Source organism: Ovis aries, chromosome 13 (assembly GCF_016772045.2).
Source record: "Ovis aries strain OAR_USU_Benz2616 breed Rambouillet chromosome 13, ARS-UI_Ramb_v3.0, whole genome shotgun sequence".
Lineage (NCBI taxonomy): Eukaryota > Metazoa > Chordata > Mammalia > Artiodactyla > Bovidae > Ovis > Ovis aries.
Genome location: NC_056066.1, coordinates 4,244,871 through 4,263,428, shown reverse-complemented (window position 1 = coordinate 4,263,428; position 18,558 = coordinate 4,244,871). Strand labels below are relative to the sequence as shown.

At 39.8% G+C, this 18,558-nt stretch overlaps 2 long non-coding RNA genes across 4 annotated transcripts in view; both read right to left on the bottom strand.

Annotated features, from left to right (window-relative positions):
- The window catches only part of LOC132657604 (uncharacterized), a 371,918-nt gene that overhangs the window by 116,116 nt on the left and 237,244 nt on the right, over positions 1-18,558 (bottom strand). The window lies entirely within an intron of this gene.
- Positions 11,637-16,734, bottom strand: LOC114117489 (uncharacterized). Its single transcript, XR_003591127.3, has 3 exons — positions 12,895-16,734; positions 12,711-12,808; positions 11,637-11,985 (listed from the first exon to the last, which is right to left on the bottom strand). It is a non-coding gene; the product is annotated as an uncharacterized LOC114117489 (long non-coding RNA).

The window sequence follows — 18,558 nt, the reverse complement described above, 5'->3', positions numbered from 1 at the left end:
TAAAAGTGAAAGTGGAGAGTGAAAAAGTTGGCTTAAAGCTCAACATTCAGAAAATTAAGATCATGGCATCTGGTCCCATCATTTCATAGGAAATAGATGGGGAAACAGTGGGAAAAGTGTCAGACTTTATTTTGGGGGGCTCCAAAATCACTGCAGGTGGTGATCGCAGCCATGAAATTAAAAGACGCTTGCTCCTTGGAAGGAAAGTTATGACCAACCTAGATAGCATATTAAAAAGCAGAGATATTACTTTGCCAATAAAGGTCCATCTAGTCAAGGCTATGGTTTTCCTGTGGTCATATATGGATGTGAGAGTTGGACTGTGAAGAAGGCTGAGCGCCAAAGAATTGATACGTTTGAACTGTGGTGTTGGAGAAGACTCTTGAGAGTCCCTTGGACTGCAAGGAGATTCAACCAGTCCATTCTGAGGATCAGCCCTGGGATTTCTTTGGAAGGAATGATGTTAAAGCTGAAACTCCAGTACTTTGGCCACCTCATGCAAAGAGTTGACTCATTAGAAAAGACTTTGATGCTGGGAGGGATTGGGGGCAGGAGGAGAAGGGGACGACAGAGGATGAGATGGCAGGACGGCATCACCGACTCGATTGATGTGAGTCTGGGTAAACTCCAGGAGTTGATGATGGACAGGGAGGCCTGGCCATGCTGTGATTCATGGGGTTGCAAAGAGTCGGACATGACTGAGTGACTGAACGGAACTGAATGGTTCATAAAACACGTGTTGACTGTTTTGCCATGGCATTTGATGATTTTTTATCTTGATTTTATCAGCACATAGTTGATTTACAATGTTGTGTTAGTTTCAGGTATATAGCTAAGTGTTCAGTTATACGTATACATATATTCATGCTTTTTTAGATTCTCTTCTCACATGAGTTATCACGGAATATTGAGGAGAGCTCCCTATGCTATACAGCAGGTCCTTGTTGGTTATCTGTCTTGGACCTAGAGTGAAATAAGTCAGAGAAAGACAAATATCATATGGTATCACTCATATGTAGAATCTAATTTTTTAGAAAAAAATACAAGTGAGCTTATTTACAAAACAGAACTAGACTTATTGATGTCTAAAGCAAACATGGTTAGCAAAGGGGAAACGTGGCATGGAGGGATAAATCAGGAGCTTGGAAAAACACACACATTTGATGTTTTTAGTTAAATACCCATATCCCCTGAAATGTGAAGAACTCTTCAACAAGGATGAGGTGCATGAAAATGCTTCATAAACTCTAAAAAAACTCACAGATAGGGGGAATTACTTTTAGTCCCTTTAGAGCTATAATAATTCAAAATCTCAATATGCTGACAAAAAGCATTTTGAGATGAGGACCTACTCATGACCAAATTTTAAAACTAAGGTATGTTTTGCTTCTGCAGTTGGCTAATTCATCCTTGGTCTTTTAGAGAAATGTCATTCAGTGGAACAAAATAACCATATATTCTGCCTCCATTTTTATAAAATATTCATCCCATGGGAGGATACTCCTTTAAGAAAGGTATTGATAGTCATGTGCCTTAGGTGGCACATTCAGACGGACTATGAAAGAAATCTTAAGTGTTTCTTTTAAAAAAGATGCCCACAAAAGACTTCATATGAAAGAGCACATCACACACAACTCTATCAAAAGCCACATGTCTTCTGCCTAAGTAGTCCTTCTAGGGTGGATCTGAATTAAAACCTGATCAGGCGTTAATCCAAAAAACTAGTAGGAAAATAAAAGGGAAGTTGGGAATTCTATCTTTGCTTGACATCACTATGGGAAAAACAGCCCTCCTTTTGTAAATTTAAGAATTATTCTAGGAAACGTCTCAGAATAAAATATTTTATTACAAAGTTGTTGTTGTCCACTTTCTAAGTCGTGTCTGACTCTTTGCTACCCCCTGGACTGCAGCACGCCAGGTTTCCCTCACAGCATCTTCTTTTAAATGAAAATTTAAATCTGCCTCCTGACAAAATCCCAAGGAGACAATGCAGACACGAAAGAAAAAACTTTTAGTATTTTATTCCCATCCTATCGTTCCATTAAAAGACATAGTAAACATTAAAAAAAAAAAAACAGTGAATCTAGGTCTAAATTTAATCCATAAGAACAAAATGAATGACTAATAACTTTCTTAGATTTTAGCTTCTTTGTGTTTTAAGCAAGGATGTGTGTTGAGTCACTCAGTCATGTCCGACTCTTCGTGACCCCATGGACTGTAGCCCACCAAGCTCCTCTTGTCCATGGGATTCTCCAGGCAAAAATACTGGAGTGGGTTGCCATTTCCTTCTCCATTAAGCAAGGATAAAATAGAACTATTTTCATTTTGACTTCACAGAGCATGATTTATCACACCATTCAGCTTTGCTATCACATATTTCCTATCAGTGTTCCACTGGGTGAAATCTCCAATTATAGGAATACTAATTTATGCATTCATTTATTTAGCAAATATTTAATAATTCTCTTTATTCCAATAATCAGCATAAGGCATCATTGGAGAAAGTCAGGCAATTTTATAGGAAGGTTGAGGATCCTTCTGCTCCTAAGAAGAAATGGTAGAATACCATAGAAATACAATAACTACACCAGCAGCAGAAGATTCTATGTCCTTTATACTTTATTAGTATTACTCCCAGTAACTTGGTAAGATATGTATTATCATTCCCTTCTTTACAGTAATAACTAAAAACTAATGCATAGGATTTGGTAAACCCAGAGGTGTTTTGTGACAGTGATAAAGATAGGCTTTGAACTTAGGCCTGTCCTCAAGCCTATAGATTTTCCACTACACAATACTATTAATACATGTGTTATATCTTGCTGGTCACATATTAGACACTCTACTAAGTGCTTTAATTGTTTTATCTCATCTAATCCTTCCAACAACCCTGTGAATTAGGCACCATTATCATTACGTCCATATTCATTGTAGGTAATGAAAAAGAGTTGGACTGTGAAGAAGGTTGAGCGCTGAAGAATTGATGCATTTGAACTGTGGTGTTGGAGAAGACTCTAGAGGGTCCCTTGGACTGCAAGGAGATCCAACCAGTCCATTCTGAAGGAGATCAACCCTGGGATTTCTTTGGAAGGAATGATGCTAAAGCTGAAGCTCCAGTACTTTGGACACCTCATGCGAAAAGTGGACTCATTGGAAAAGACTCTGATGCTGGGAGGGATTGGGAGCAAGAGGAGAAGGGGACGACCGAGGATGAGATGGCCGGATGGCATCACGGACTCAATGGACGTGAGTCTGAGTGAGCTCCGGGAGATGGTGATGGACAGGGAGGCCTGGCGTGCTGCGATTCATGGGGTCGCAAAGAGTCGGACACGACTGAGCGACTGAACTGAACTGAACTGGACTGAATGAAAAAGAAGCAGGGAGACACAGGGTCAGGGTCACATGGGAAGCAGAGAAATTGGATTTGAATGCTCCCAGGTGGCGCTAGTGGTAAAGAACCTGCAGGGCAAGGCAGCAGACACAGGAGACGTGGGTTCAATCCCTAGGTTGGAAGAACCCTCGGAGGAAGGTATGGCAACCCACTCCAGTATTCTTGCCTAGAGAATCCCACAGGCGGAGGAGCCTAGTGGGTTACAGTCCAGGGAGTTGCAAAGAGTCGGACATGATTGAAGTGACTTGGCAAGCAGACGTACATCTGGCTACAAAATCCTGCGTTATACTCCTTCCCCAACAATGGGCGGGGTAAAGGTAACAGCATGTTGGTAATGTCAGTATGAAGTTGAAAATGTGACTTTTGGTGTGCTAAATTATTTTGCAATGAGCCATATATCTTTTTCTCAGGACAGAGATTGTAGCACCTGATTGACATATTAAATCCAAACACATATAGGTATTATGTGAGGTTCACTGCCATACCCACTCCACCCCAGATCCCATCAACTTTTTCCAAGATCCATTCTGTGGAACATCAGCGTACCTCAAGATGACTGAATAGTGTCCTACAAGATTTCATAGTCACAGAAGTTTAGGAAATGCTCAGTTCCTCAAGTTTGCTGTTTTGAGGGGTAAATTTTTAGAAATAGCCGTACTTCCAAGGATCTTCAATGTATGCTATGAACTCAAGTCTGAATGTAACATGAATATTTTTTCAGTTTATTTAATCACCAAACTGTGTCTACCTATCACAGAATGTTAAATTCTGCAAGATCACAGGAGAGTAAAAGTTTGTGTGTCCACATTTACCTAGTTATGTTCTTGAATCCTGAGCTCTCTCTCTCTGCCCATTCTCTGTCCATGAAATGTCACTGTATTTTGCCTCTGTCAACCTAGGACTTTCACCTCTTGTAAAACCTCTCTGAAGAGCCCTCTTGGAGAAAACATTCCTCAATTCACTTCACCTCCTGGTTTCCTGTTTGATTCTCCCAGCATCTGGATTTTTTATGCAAAAAGTTATTTACAATGTCCTGTAATGAAGGTATATAGCATTTTTAACCAGAGGAGTTCTATATGAATTTGAGAAGCATCATTTGGCTACTTTTAAAAATGATTTGCTGTGCTTCTATAGTGAAATATCCAAAGAGGGTAAGAGCTAGACTGCAGACTTGTTCCCAGGAGCAGTGTCTTCTTTTTCCATGCTGTACCCTCTTGAAAGAGAGCTTGCTATCAAAGAGGGATTTATCACATTTGTCCCAACTTTCAAAGGCAAACATTTTTCTTAGGAGAGGTGGCACTAGTGGTAAAGAACCCATCTACCAATGCAAGAGATGGGTTCCATCCCTATGTTGGGACGACTTCCCTGGAGAAGGGAATGGCAACTCACTCTAGTATTCTTGCCTGGAGAATCCCACGGACAGAGAAGCCTGGCAGTCTACAGTCCACAGGTCACGAAGAGTCAGACACGAATGAGTAACTAACACTTCCACTTTTCAAAGAAGTATACCTACGTAACCATGATACGAGGCAGCAAGTCATGCTAGAAGGATGATCTCTTGGGATTTTGTTTTGCTTTGCATGGTATTGTGTTGTGTTGCTTTTAATTGGAGTATAATTGCTTTACAATGTGATGCTAGTTTCTGCTGCGTGTGAATCAGCTCTGTGTATTACATACATCCCTTCCCTTGTGAGCCTCCCTGCCCCGCGCCCATCCTGCCCATCTAGGTCATCTCAGAGAAGAGAGCTCCGCTCCCCGTGCTATAGAGCAGCTTCCCACTGGCACCTAATTCACACGTCACTGCTGCTCTCTCAATTCCTCCCACCCTCTCTTTCCCCTGGGTCTGCAAGTCCATTCTCCATGTCTCTAAATAGGTTCATTAGAACCATTTATCTAGATTCCACATACACACATTAATTTACTGTATTTGTTTTTCTGTCTCTGACTTCACTCTGTATAACAGATTCTAGGTTCATCCACATCTGTTGTGTTATTTTATGGGAGGCTGGGTTTCCCTAGAAAGCAGAACCTCAGTCGAGAACCTGTATGCAAATAGTTTACTTGGGGAAATGATACCAAGAATGGGAGCAGAAAACTGGGAAATTTTGTTCCACAGTGTACTGATCACTGCTTTGACTATCTGGGGCCCGAGCCCACTGGCAAAGGTTGAAGAGATGATAGAAAGGGTCTCAGAACGGCCTGCTCACAGGACGCACTAACTCCTGTCCACCACTGCCTAAGGGCTGCCCACTGGGGGGGTCATCCTCTGGCCCTTCAAGGCAAGGCAGGCTTTGAGTCCTTTGAGGTTTTTGCCCCAGGGCATGAAGCAAAAACTATGTGATGTAGCTGAAGTGGATACCATCAAATTAAACCTTCACAAAGCCAGATGTGTCAGAGATGATTAGAGATGAAAGTGGACTGAGGGTGTGAGAGAGTGCCCGAGAGATGGTGGGGTTCGGGTCACATCTGCTCTCACTCAGCAAAGCCTTCCCCCGTCACACACCGTGCCTGGTGATTAGCCTGGGCAGCAGGAAGAATCTTACACAGGGCTCGCAGCAGTGGAAGATGAAATTCTCCGAGAAACAGAAGCAGTATTTCAGAATGACATTTGGCAAACAATTTCACTAAATGAGTTGGCGAATGCAAATACTTCTGTATCTCTGATTACATTTTGTTAACAGCCAAATACTTTTAAGAAAAAGTGCACAATTTTTATAAGGTCCTGCTATTTCTTAGTCACAAAAAGTCTTAACAACAAAGACAGTCCTCATGGATTACATAAAAGGATACACATTAGTTGATTTTTTCGAAAGGCAGACAAATTAGCTTATGTACCAAAGTACCCAAGCAGATGGAGAAATAACTATGAACTCAATTACATAACACAGATGCTACTGACTTCTCTTAGCAAAGAGGGAAATAGCAGAGACAACTGTCTTACATTTCATTTCTCTCCAGATGTCATAGAACATCTGGTAGACAATAAGAGTTTCGATTGGACTACCAATTTTTGAAATTTAAGTGGAATAAAATGACAAATAGTCATTTATCACGTCCCCCAGTCTATGTCTCCAAGGGGGAAAGACAGAGGTGACATAAGCATTTTTCCATGTAAAAGGCAAGAGAGAATAAGAGAGAGAAGTCCTCCAGAGGGAAAGAAACATCAGAGAAACACATGAGAGCCTGTAAGGACCCAAAAGTGAGAGAGAGAGAGAAAAAGAAGAAAAAAAAATACTGCTTATCCTTAATCACAAGTGACTTATTTAAATAGACAAAATGACAGGCTGACCTCCATCTATTTTAACTGCCAAATCCTATCAGCAGGGTGTGATTACCTCCCAGGACCACCTTCTGCGGGGGGTGGGGGATCTCAAGCCTGCCCTGAGAATCCCTGGCATTTCTGCCTCCATCCAGAAATCCGGAATCCTTCTAAGGAAACATTTGTGACCATTAAACCAATTGGAGTTGAACCCATGTCCTAAAGGTTGACAGGACAATTTATTAATGTGCTATATAACCAAGTCTGGATTAAAAAAGAAGGTCTGGCACAGATTTTTTTTCTTCTTCCTTTTTTTTTTTTAAACTTTTACAAGATGTTAGTACCTTTGAGATCTCTATCTAAAGGAAGAGAAATAGCAGTTTCTGGCCTAGAATTTCCTGTTCTTAAGTTAAAGAAACTCATCTTTTATTTTAAAAACAAAATTAGAAGGAATTAAGCCCCAGGAAAAGTCAACTAAAATTGTCTCATGAGTTAAAAAGAAAGAGAGCTAGAAATAGTATAAAGAAGCAGACATACGTTTTGCAACCACATAACCTACAAAGCTAACGTTGTTCCTTCCAATTAAAAAATAAAATAAAAAAGCCACAAGCTTATGGGCCAGACTTTTAGAGATAGATAAGTAAAGAATTAAACTTTTCAATGTGTGTTTGCCTGCTTAATGGAACAAGTTTCCAGGTAAAATGAACTAAGTATATGTGTGTGTTTCTTTATCTGGGAGAATAGAATATATTCTAATGACTCTTTATTTTCCCAAAAATTAAAGCTGGAGGGCAAATATAAATATCTATGAAGAATTAAGAAGTAAATAAACCTGCTATTTACTGAATATGTAAAAGTTTGTTCTATGCATTCAGCCTGAGCAATTTTCACCATAAAATCCAAACCAAGGCAAATGACTTTACATATTAATTCAAACTTTTAAAGACATATATCTTTTCATATCAATCAAAGAGGTGATTTGAGTTAAATTCCCAAGAAGCGTGCTCTGCAAATCAGAAATTCATTTTCTGAATCATCCAAACATAAACGTTCAAACTTTTGTAAATGTGATTCAAGGATTCCCAGGCATTAACTGGATAAATAAAATCTTTTAAATCAGTGACTCAGGCTACCCTTTATGTTTCCAACTGTTCTCCAGAGCAAGAAAAACCTCTTAGACTGTGATATAATGCCAGCCTATTGCTTGGTCTTGCCTAAAATATATTATCCATGGACCATCATAATTTTTCCTTTAAGTATACAGTTTAGCATTCCAGGCATTAATCTCTGTTGGATTAACAAAGAAAACATTTCATATTGAAGCAACGAAAAGTTGTTTATGTTGAAAATGATGAAAAGGAAATTCTCCAATATTTTAACTTTTCAAGTCCCTGGTCGGTAAAGAAAACATCCCAAGATAAAATGACATTTCAATTATCCTAAGCGAAAAAAAGGAGGGAAAACACACACACACATGCAAGGGAAAGCACAAAATATCCTATGTGGACTTGAGGGTGTTTTCTTTGTTCTTTTCAGTTCAAGATGAAACAGCTGTTTGGTGTTTAAAATAGCATCTTACATTTAGATCTTTTTTCGCGTCAAAAGGAAGCCATCTTATCCTTCCAGTTTGCCAATATTAGAGAGGAGTAAACACTCATTTCCTACATATATTATTTATAATGCAGACTTGTGAACTTTCGCATCCAGAGTCAGACTCACCCCGTCCTTCTCAGGTTATGAATTCCTTCCCCTGACCCCATCAACAGACCAGAGTAACCTGAAGGTCATCTTTTCCTTTCATTCATTTTTTAAACACGCGTTTCCTTATTACAATCCAGCAGCTCTGACTAATTCAAGGGCTACTCCTATAAAAGGTGGAGATGGCAGTTATTTTATGATATTTTATCAGTGAGCTGATATGAGTGTCTCAAAAGAAACTTCCTAATGGCGGTGAAATCTTTACAAGGGTCTCATGTTTCCACTCCTTTGCTCAGAGTAACAGTTCTGTAAGTACCTGCCAATTTGAAAAGCACATCTTTCTTGGGAAAAAAAAAAAAATACTTTTATAACTAGCAGATCTCAAGCTGCTTAATCTAAGGCACTTGAAACAGGCTTGAAGAAGCTTAAAGCAAAGAGGCTTTGCTTCATATATATATACATATCTTTCAAATATGTAAATAAATTCTCTGCCTTTAATTTTGGGAAGATTTTGAAACTTATCACGCTAAAACAGAATAGCCCACATAGGTTCAATGTAAGTTCTATCCTGCCCAATTCTCAGCTCTATTACTGATTTTTTTTAAAAAGTAAATGTCTATTAAATTAACCACCCTCCTCCCCACCCCGGCCAAAGAAAACAACTCCTAGAATATAAGAAGAAATCCAGGAATTTTTCTTCTCTCACATATTTAGGTGGCACTGAAAAAAGAACATAATATAATGGGGTTGTTATATTTTATTTTTCTAGAAATATGAATAGTTTCAAGACCCATATCCAAATCATAAATCCTTTTACTGTAATAATTCTGGTTGGGCTTCCCTGTGGCTCAGCTGGTAAAGAATCCACATGCAATGTGGGAGACCTGGGTTCAATCTCTGGGTTGGGAAGATCCCCTGGAGAAGGAAAAGGCTACCCACTGCAGTATTCTGGTCTGGAGAATTCCATGAACCATGGGGTCTGGAGAATTCCATGGGGTCTGGAGAATGGTCTGGAGAATTCCATGGACCACGGTGTCACAAAGAGTCAGACATGACTAAATGACTTTCACACCCACACACACTTACGAAAATATTAAAGCTGGGAAACGCTAATACAGTCCACGAAACAAAATTTGAAAATTAACTACTTATAACCCATCAGATTATAGGTAAAGCAACTAAGGCCCAGAGAATTTAAAGTTCTGATCCACTGTAAATTAGTAAGAATTTGCTATTTATTGAATGAATTATATGATTGCTCTGTCACTCTCTTGAATAAAAGAAACTGGGACACTGTAAATAAACCAGAATAATCAGAATTTTCAACAATTTTTTAAAAATTTAACACTGAGATTAAATTGCTTATTAGTCCTAGCCTAGTTAAAACTGAAACAGTTAAAGGATTTTTTTTTTCATTTTTATTTTCCAGTGAGCTATTTTGCTTCATGTAGGATGCCCTCAAACTTCATACAATTCTACCAAGGAAAAAAATCTTCTCCATTATTCCAGATTTCCTGCCTACTTTTGAATATTTGTTCATTCAAATATAGCTTTCATGTCTTCTGAGCTCTTCTACGAGGCCATTTGTTTTCACAACAAATGATCTCAATTTTATCTCCAGACATTCTAGGAGTTTGCAAAACACGAATATGACAATAGTCAAAAGAGAATGGGAATTCATTTCAAAATGATGTGTAGCCTTTCCTTTGCCCCATCTCTAAACACCACTGTTTTCTTCTGGCTACCAGTGCTGGGGATTTATTCTCTTTTTCTCATTTTGCCCACTAAGTAAATGGGGGCAGAATCTAAAAGAATGGGCCATGTCTGAGAGCGGCTGGTTCCCACCCTATGTAGACCCTGTCTCACCCACGCAAGTGGCACTCCATAACCTTATTTCCACTGACATTTTTTTTTTTTCAATCTTAGAAAAACTGGGCACTAGGAAGTATGTATACCCCCAGGATCTTGAATTTACCCAGTCAGGCCTTACTCAGCAGCTCAGTGTCTTAATGACCCTGGCAAAATGACATGGGTCATATTTTCACATGGATGAACTGTTCTCGAACAATTTCTCCAGTGTGTGAGGCACAAACAGGCTTTTCTTCAACATCAGGCATGCATGTCTTCCCCGCCTCTTGCTTTATAACAAACATATGTATTGTGGCCAGTGCAAGAGAAATTCTATTCCCCATTAGTGTTTGAGTTTCTGTCCTACTCACCCCCTTTTCCTATCCCCTTCAGATGTCTCTCTCTCTTGACATTTCAAGATAGCAAAAAAGTGAAGGACCTCTGTCCTAATTCTTTTTTTTTTTTTTTTGGCCTATGGAAATGGATAACATTGTGTGGCCAAATCATTTTCCCCTGCCCTCTCTCTATGGGAATCTGAGGTAAAAAGCAGTATCAGTTATCACAGTCATCTTGACATTCAAAAATCTATACCTTCTTCCTCCCTGGAAGAGATCATTGCTGTTCAGGGCCACTTTGTTTCATGAGATGCCAAGTTTGGAGCATCATTACAAGTCAAAATTCTAGATAAAACTACACCATAATTGCTGCTAGTTTTGCTTTCAAGAACGGGCTTCCTTGGTAGCTCAGACAGTAGAGCATCTGCCTGCAATGCAGGAGACCGGGATTCGATCCATGGGTTGGGAAGAGTCCCTGGAGAAGGAAATGGCAACCACTCCAGTGCTCTTTCCTGGAAAATCCCATGGATGAAGGAGCCTTGTAGGCTACAGTCCACAGGGTTACAAACAGTTGGACATGATCGAGTGACTTTACTTTCATTTTCACTTTTTACTGCTTTCAAGAAAGAATGATGGGGCTTCCCTGGTGGTCCAGTGGTTAAGAACCCACCTTGTAATGTAGGGGATACCAGCTCTATCCCTGGTCTGGGAAGATCCCACTTGCTGTGGGGCACAGCTACTGAGCTTGCACTTTGGAGCCCACGAGCCACAACTACCGAGCCCACGTGCAGCCACTGAAGCCTGCATGCCCTGGAGCCTGTGCTTCGCAACAGGAGAAGCCACTCCAATGAGAGGCCCGCACAGCACAAGGAAGAAGAGCCCCTCTCGCAGCAACAAGACCCACACACAGCAACAAAGACCCAGCACAGCCACAGATAATAAATAACAAACATTTTTTAAAAGTATTCAAAATAGAATGATGTCCCCCCAGAATCCCCAAACACATCATCATTTGCTCTTTAAGTAACACAATGTTCTCTGTTGCACAATTACACATAATAGATAATCCGTAATATTACTGAATGAATGAACAGGTAAAAAGGAATCAGACCAGCAGGAGTTTTTTTATTTTTCAGCTGTACGTCATGACCATTTCTTATAAATTTAATCGGCTCTAAAACATTCCTTCTTTAAGTTCTTTAGAAGAGAAGGCAACATAAAATATGTCCCAGGGAATCAGACTGTTTACTCAGAAAAGAAAAAGAAGATTTTTCCCATGATGTCAGGCAGACAGCGTGCTTCGAAAGATCATCCATGAGGAGCTGACCACATGTGTGCTTGATGGTTCAACTTGGCTGCCATTCAGTACCCTGTTCACAAACTCCCTTTCATCTGAGTTTCCTTCTAATGTCAGCATGATTAATAATAGGAAACTGGTCCACAGAATTATCGATCTGAATGGAAAAGGAAAGATACTTGTCAGTTCTATGAGTAGTTATCAATTCCTTTTCCCAAAGGCAATTTGTTATGAAAAGATTGACGTATCATGCAAACTCATCTCTCAGAATGAAATTACAAAGTGTGAAGCCCAAGTAATGATAATGGGAAAAGTCTCAAGATTTTTTGTGGCTATATTACACTTACCAGTGTGTTCTGTTTGAATTGTGTATGGAGTTTACTTTCTAGATATAGGCATTTGCATCTGTTTTGAAACAATCCCCTGATAGGTTTCCCCATCATCGGTTTAATGACGCCAATATATGACTTTCTGGGGACCTGGAACACTAGGAGGGTCTTTAATATCAGCTCTGGAAAAGATCACATTTCTGCCAACTCAAAACAGAGAAATGCCCCATTTTCTCAATATTAATGAACAAATTTTGACTTTTCTAGAAAAGAGTTAGAATATAATCTAAATATTTTCCAGTGATAAAAAAAAATGAATGTTGGAAGCCAAGATGATTACTGGGCCATTCAAGAACCCAGTGAATTCTTCACCATATTTTTTTAGAACAAAAGCATACAGTCTATCTGAGAAATCATGTGAAATAATCTGAACACCTGTCCCAAAATGTGCAGATCAAGGGAAAAGTTCATTTTCAATGTTTGTCTCAGTTCTAGTAGTTTGTTAATGTTTCTTTTTAATAGTACCATGAATGAGGGACTCAAGCTTACTCACCCAGGTAGTTGCACATTATCGCAGGAGTTGAAAAGTTGATGTGATGGTAACTGTGGCTTGTCCATCTCTCTTAACTAGGCATCTCTCAGCCAAGCTGGCTGGAAGGTTGAAATCGAATCAGTGAAGGAATGCAGCAGGTTTTATGAGTGTAACAAAAGTCACTAAATAATGGTCACACAGATACCTTATGTTACCTTGAAATTTCCCCCAGGTGCTGCTCTGTGCTTAGTTGCTCAGTTGTGTCCGACTCTCTGCGATCCAATGGATTGCCACCTGCCAGGCTCCTCTGTTCATGGGGATTCTCTAGGCAAGAATATTGGAGTGGGTTGCCACTCTCTCCTCCAGGGAATCTTCCCAACCCAGGGATTGAACCCAGGTCTCCCACATTGCAGTCAGATTCTTTACCATCTAAGCCACCAGGGTAGCCCAAGAATACTGGAGTGGGTAGCCTATCCCTTCTCCAGGAGATCTTCTCAACCCAAGAATTGAACCAAGGTCTCCTGAATTGCAGGCAAATTCTTTACCAGATGAGCTACCAGGGAAGCCCCATACTCCCCCATATTAACCTCAAAATGTCCCCAGGGTACTCCTTGTCAAGTGAGAAGGAAACTTCTCACTGCCTGAGACCCCTGTCATCCAGGTCTTCAACCCAACCACCCAGAATACCATGCAATTACTATCCAGAGTTATAGTGGTGGCTGGAAAAATGGCCAGATCCTCCAGAAATGACTTCCTAACAGAGCTCAGGGCAAACAAGTGCCTGAACCCTTCTTCAATAACACCTGCAGCTAGGCACACACCGGAAAGCCAGAGTGACTCAGGGTCCTTTTTGAGAAAGTCACTCTGTGGTCCTGTTTCCTCTCCCATAAAGTGAAGATTTAGGTTATAGATGCCGAGGTATAAATACTAAGTTATAAATGCAGGGTAGCATATATGTAAAGTCACCTGCAGCAGAATTTAGGTACTATGCAATTTCATTGCCTCTCAAAAGTCATGAATGAGTATACATCAAGCAAGTCTGGAAAGTTATCTGGCTGCATTCTTAAAAATACTGGCCTGCAACGGTTTTTTCAAGCCTTATTTATATAAACTCAACACCCTCAGAGATTCCAGCACAGTCTATCTATTGATGCAAAAACTTGGAAATTCCTTTTCAGGGGTCAGATAGTTTTTTCAATATTCTGTATATGGGTCAGCCTTTCAATATGAATGTGGTTTTTGGAAGTGAACACACATCATTAAGTATCAATTGGGTAAATAAGGTGAGTGATTAATGTGGGCAAAAGTACAAATTTAGATCAAAAATGAACTGTGACTATAAATATAACACAACCTATTTTCCTCTGCTGATCACAAGCCAAGCCTGAGGGCAATTCCAAGGTTGAAGCTATGGATGAGAGGGTGATCTGACAGGGACAGCTGTCATCTGTCATCCTGTTGACCTTCAGGGTTAATTCACCTGATCTGGGTGGATGACTAAGGGTCATCTCCACTCGCGCTTTCTCTTTGGAAACTCCTTGAATGATAATTTTTTTTAAAAAAGAGAAGAGATCCCTTCTTTCATCAGGAAGGGCTTCTCATTCTTTCAACAAATGTTGATTGAGTTTTTTTCTATACATCCAACATTGTCCAATACACAACCAAGACAGATTAGACTCTTATATTCAAGAAAACAAAATTAACAAATGTTGTAAACAGTAATAAATGCAATGAAGAAAAATATGAAGACATTAGATTTTTTTTAAAAGCCATTACGTTAAGAGGATAGATAAAGAAGCTTCTCTCTGAGAAGGTACCACTTCTGCTAAGATCTAAATGATTAAAAAAAAAAAAAAAAAGGTGCCATAGAAAATTATGAGGAGGATTTCCAGGGTGAGAGAATGGTAAGTCTACAAGTTCTAAGACAGGATAAGCCAGGTGGATTTTTTTTTAACTTAATAGGCGAGTACCATGTGTTGGGAGTGTAATGAACAAGGCTGATTATTCATATAAGTAACTGTATTCTTCTGCCATAAGCATTAAGTCACTGGCATTCTCAAAACGTTTCAACCACAATCAGCATCTGAGCAATAACTATGAACCTTCACAAGTTTACTACTGGGAAAAACAACATTCCCATGAATAGAAATCTCCTTCAGTGTTAGAATGTAAAAGAAAGATTCCCTTAGAGTTACATCAGTGCAAGTCTGAAACATGTTTGAAAGAAGATGATAGTGGCCAGTATTTAATTTGGGATTGTTTTTTCCAGGCCTAACCATTACTTCCTGCTCAGGCAAGCTTGAGAAGATGGGATCAAGGGAGTTTTGTGGTCCAGTGAGCAAAGGATGGGAAAATCAGAAAGATTCTGAGTTATAATCCCAGTTGAGCTACCAGGTGACCTTTAGGCAAGTCATTCGACCTCCCTATGCCTCATGCTCCCAGCTGGAAAATTGGATAAGACCAGCAGGATATCACTGAAAACCAGATGCTACACCAAACCCAAGCTTTCCCAGCTAAATAAATTACCACCAAAGAGACAGGGGGCCGGGAGGGAGGCACAGCGTCCGATCTATGGATCCATGTGGAATGCACAATTAATGACACTTGGCCACTCTTTATATTTAAAAGTTATTCATCTCTCCCATATTCATCAAATCAAATTAATAAAGTGAGTAGTTCAAACAAGAGTACTATTTCCTGAGATACTTAGAAATGTCACTCTAGCTGGAATTGACTTTGCCACAGCAGATTTGCAGGTTAATAATTGTTACAATCCCAGTCTTGCCTCATTACCCCTTCCCATGACAAGTCACGCCAGTGTCAATGACACACAGCTAGAACAACAAAGAGAAGTCTGAAACTGGAGTTTATTTCCCCATTTTTCAAACAAAGTAAACTTACAGTTTCTATGTGAAACAAACAAGGATGTTTTATGTCTGGGTATTAATGAGATATTTAAATGTAGAGCAAAAATCCCATCACTCATTATCCCATCACTCATTGATATCAATAAGATACTTTTTGTTTAGAAAGACCAATTTATAAAATGCAAATATATTTAAAACTGGGATTTTGCTTTCCAGTTCAAGTTAAAACACCTTTACTCAGTCTCACACACACACATACACACATACATATGTTCATCCAGTTGAATTATCTACTGAATAAAAAAATGTTGCTCATGAAACTCACACTGGTTTACCTTTATGATAGCATTAATATTTGAGTCTATTTTTTTTAAAATCATGTTTTAATTCCATAACATAAAATTGGACCACAAGAAGTCACACAGGCTACAAATATTATCTACATGGATATGTGCTCAACACATGTGTTTATCATTCCAAATATCTACATATTTAGGCATATCCATGTGTCTAGCTTAATTTTTAATTTTCCACCTGGATATTTTTGATGTTATGTGAACATTCATAGAAAGAAAATTAATTAAACAAGCTGAAGATATCGAAAACACTACAGTGGGTGCCAGCATATACCTAACATTATTCCAAAGGATTATACACATAGAGTAAATGTGGAACGAAAAATCACTCATTAAAACTTCATTAGGAGGAGACTTACAGGGAAGCAATGATGCCGTCTGGGATCAGGCCGCCTGTGAATATGACAGCTTTTGTGTGGCCACTTTCCTTTGAGCTTAGCCAAGTGATGCTCCAAGCAGATGCGAACATTGCTTTGCTTTGCTTTTAAATTAAATGCTATTGTTTCTTCTTTGGTCTAAATTCTGAGAAAAGTAGTTTTCACCTTAGAGCAAGTTTTTATTTCTTTAAAAACTCATAGATAAGAAAAACAAATAGTGTACATTAAAGCATATATGTGGAGTCTATCAAAAGGGGCTCTGTGACAGGCTGAAGGGTAGGACAGGGAGGGAGAAGGGAGGGAGACTCAGGAGGGAGGAGACATGGTGTACCCATGGCTGATTCTTGTTAATATATGATGGAAAATAGCAAAATTTTGTAAAGCAATTATCCTTCAATTTAATTTTTTTTCAAAAGAGTAAAAAAAAAATGCATGTATGCGGAGTCTAGAAAAATGGTGTCACTGAACTCATTTGCATAAAAAATAGAGATGCAGACATAGAGAATAAACACGTGGACACCAAGGGGTAAAGGGGAGGCGGGAGGAACTGAGAGACTAGCATTGACATATACACTACTGAGCCTCCTAATGAAAGTGGAAGAAGAGAGTGAAAACGTTGGCTTAAAGCACAACATTCAGAAAACTAAGATCATGGCATCCGGTCCCATCACTTCATGGCAAATAGGTGGGGAAACAGTGGCTGACTTTATTTTGGGGGGCTCCAAAATCACTGCAGATAGTGATTGCAGCCATGAATTTAAAAGATGCTTGCTCCTTGGAAGGAAAGTTATGACCAACCTAGACAGCATATTAAAAAGCAGAGACCTTACTTTGCCAACAAAAGTCAGTCTAATCAAGGCTACGGTTTTTCCAGTAGTTATGTATGGATGTGAGAGTTGGACTATAAAGAAAGCTGAGCACCAAAGAATTGATGCTTTTGAACTGTGGTATTGGAGAAGACTCTTGAGAGTTCCTTGGACTGCAAAGAGATTCAACCATTCCATCCTAAAGGAGGTCAGTCCTGGGTGTTCATTGGAAGGACTAATGCTGAAGCTAAAACTCCAATACTTTGGCCACCTGATGCGAAGAGCTGACTCATTTGATAAGACCCTGATGCTGGGAAAGATTGAGGGCAGGAGGAAAAGGGGATGACAGAGGATGAGATGGTTGGATGGCATCACTGATTCAATGGACATGTGTTTGAGTGGACTCCAGGAGTTGGGGATGGACAGGAAGACCTGGCGTGCTGTGGTTCATGGGATCACAAAGAGTCAGACACAAAGGAGTGACTGAACTGAACTGATACACTATTGATACTATGTATAAAACAGTTAACTATGAGAACCTAGTGTGCAGCTCAGGGAACTCTACTCACTGCTGTAGTGCCCTAAATGGGAAAGAAATCCAAAAAAGGGGGATCTATGTACACGTATAGTTGATCCACTTTGCTGAAGAGCAGAAACTAACCCGACATTGTAAAGCAATTATAATCCAATAAAAATTAATTTTAAAATATCCATGGCAATATTGATGATGAATGAGTGGCTGAAATTTATGCAACTAAGTGACCTTGATGAGATCACATAATAGCTCAGAGACTCATTTTCACTCATTTATAAAACGAAACTAATAATAATCACTTCAAAGGGCTGGGACAAGGATCACCAAACTAAAAGTGTTTTGCCAATTATGCCACGTTAGGGGAGTTGCTTCTTATGGCCGTGGGCTGTTGTTTCCCTTCATGAGTCTGCCTTGAGGGACTTACCCAACTAGGCAGCTCTTCATTTCCCGCTGTGTACAACCAAGTAGGTGTCTGACTGGACCTGAGTCAATGGCTCCAGAGGAAACAGACAGGCATCTCCTGAGAGGCCTGGATCTTGAGGAGACAGCTCAGGGACCTCAGGGAACAGAGTCGTAGCAGTCTATGCATACATTGGCCCAAGTCCCATCACCTCAACCTCAATTGTTAGCTATAATCCTGCATTCAGAAAAAAGCATCAATAAATAACTGGCATTATTTAGCATCTACACAATCAAGACCTGGGCATCCCCAGTGGCTCAGTGGTAAAGAATCCACCTACCAAGCAGGAGATTTGGGTTCAATACCCTGGAGAAGGACATGGCAACCCACTCCAGTATTCTTGCCTGGAAAACCCCATGAACAGAGGAGCCTGGCAGACTACAGTCCATGGGGTCACAAAAGAGTTGGACATGAGTGGGCAACTAAACAACAGCAACAATCAAGACATATATACCTTTTCCCCGATTG